Source organism: Acipenser ruthenus, unplaced genomic scaffold (genome assembly GCF_902713425.1).
Source record: "Acipenser ruthenus unplaced genomic scaffold, fAciRut3.2 maternal haplotype, whole genome shotgun sequence".
Taxonomy (NCBI): Eukaryota; Metazoa; Chordata; class Actinopteri; order Acipenseriformes; family Acipenseridae; genus Acipenser; species Acipenser ruthenus.
In genome coordinates this window covers 72,501-75,000 of record NW_026708261.1, presented here as the reverse complement: position 1 = coordinate 75,000, position 2,500 = coordinate 72,501, and positions in this window count along the sequence as shown.

Sequence of the window (2,500 nt, the reverse complement as noted above, 5' to 3'; positions counted from 1 at the left end):
GAGGCGGGGGCTGTCCCCGGGGCCGTGGAACCCTGCCCGGGGCGGTGGAACCCAAGCCGGGGCAGTGGGAGCAGAGGCCTGGGTGGTGGGAGCCAGCCCGGGGCCGTGGAACCCAAGCTGGGGCAGTGGGAGCAGAGGCCTGGGTGGTGGGAGGCGGGAACTGTCCCCGGGGCTGTGGAACCCAAGCCGGGGCCGTGGAACCCAAGCCGGGGCAGTGGGAGCAGAGGCCTGGGTGGTGGGAGCCAGCCCGGGGCCGTGGAACCCTGCCCGGGGCAAGTGCGAGCCATAGCCTGGGTCCCCATTCAGTAACATGACCATAGGCACAGTTAGCTGACATGACCAGAGGCGGAATTAGCTGACATGACCATAGGCGGAATTAGCCTACATGACCAGAGGCACAGTTAGCTGACATGACCATAGGCACAGTTAGCTGACATGACCAGAGGCGGAATTAGCTGACATGACCAGAGGCGGAATTAGCTGACATGACCAGAGGCGGAATTAGCTGACATGACCATGGGCAGAAGTAGCTGACATGACCATGGGCAGAAGTAGCTGACATGACCATGGGCAGAAGTAGCTGACATGACCATGGGCAGAAGTAGCTGACATGACCATAGGCACAGTTAGCTGACATGACCATAGGCAGAAGTAGCTGACATGACCATAGGCAGAAGTAGCTGACATGACCATAGGCAGAAGTAGCTGACATGACCATGGGCAGAAGTAGCTGACATGACCATGGGCAGAAGTAGCTGACATGACCATGGGCAGAAGTAGCTGACATGACCATAGGCACAGTTAGCTGACATGACCATAGGCAGAAGTAGCTGACATGACCATAGGCAGAAGTAGCTGACATGACCATAGGCAGAAGTAGCTGACATGACCATGGGCAGAAGTAGCTGACATGACCATAGGCACAGTTAGCTGACATGACCATAGGCACAGTTAGCTGACATGACCATAGGCGGAGTTAGCTGACATGACCATAGGCACAGTTAGCTGACATGACCATAGGCACAGTTAGCTGACATGACCATAGGCAGAAGTAGCTGACATGACCATAGGCAGAAGTAGCTGACATGACCATGGGCAGAAGTAGCTGACATGACCATAGGCGGAGTTAGCTGACATGACCATAGGCACAGTTAGCTGACATGACCATAGGCACAGTTAGCTGACATGACCATAGGCGGAGTTAGCTGACATGACCAGAGGCGGAATTAGCTAATATGACCATAGGCGGAATTAGCTGACATGACCAGAGGCAGAATTAGCCTACATGACCATGGGCAGAAGTAGCTGACATGACCAGAGCTCCAATTAAAAGTTACCTTCTTCTGAAGGGACAGATTTGCTATGTGTTACGGAGCGAGAGTTCCAGGAGGTCCCTGTGAACTCGTGGCTTCCTCCCTTAATGCAACTAGATGGCAGATACACTGGGGAGGTAGGTGCATATTACTAGGGGCACGGCATTTTCGATCAAAAAAATATTTCTAAGTCAGGACGGAGGTTCATTCTAAGGGCACGAGCGACCGATCTAAGCCGTGTGGGAGGCCCTGCACCCCGGTCAGGGTCCCCCTTCACCCCCTGGCGACATCCTCCCTTGGAAGTCTGCCCGGTGGCCCCCTCCCGCGCCCGGCGCCGGTTCAGGCCGGGCTGGAGGCCCCGTTCCTCGGGCTCAGGACCGGGCTAAGCCCCCTTAAGGACCTGGCCAAGCTCTGGTCACGTTGCGGGAAGGGGGGGGGGGTTGACCTCCCGTGCCCGGGCGCCCGTTCATGCGGGCCTGGAGGCTCCCATTTCCGGCTCGAGAACTGGGGTTTGCGCCCTTGGCTCCTCCGTGCGTTCCCTTTCAGTCTCTGGTCATGTCTACCTTCTCCGGAGGTGATTTGGGAGCCATGGTCATGTTGAGGGGAATTTTCGGAGGGAAATCCCTATCTTTAACATTATATGACCAGAGTCCGGACTTTTTCGGCTCCGTCAGAATCAAAGTTTTCAAAAAAACATGGTCATGTTCCCTATCTTTAACATTAGATGACCATGGCCACCTCGGGGCCGTTTGTGGAAGTCTGCCGAGGGCGGAGGCGAAACGGGGCTGCGGGGCGGCGGCGACTCCTGTTCCCAAGGACCCGGGACCTCCCTCCCTTCAGGGTCCCGCGGTCAAGGTACAACGGGGGGGTCCGCGGAGATTTCCGTCGACAGGGTTTTTTGATCAAAATGGTTTGACTAAGTCAGGACCCGAGGTGTCAGAATGCATGTGAAGGACCCGTTTGGAGCCGTCCTTTGGAGTCTGTGGCTGGGCAGGAGTTGACGGGATTCCTCCTTGTCTTCCCGGATGGTCTCTCTCTGTTGTGGGCAAAGGGTCCTTCACGAAATCCATACGCACGCGCGCGCATTATAGACCCAAGTCTTACCGTGCTTGATCTGAGGAACCCTGCCCGACCCACCCTACCGTGGACTGGGGTGAGCGGAGCCGAGTTTGGTCGCCACACCATCG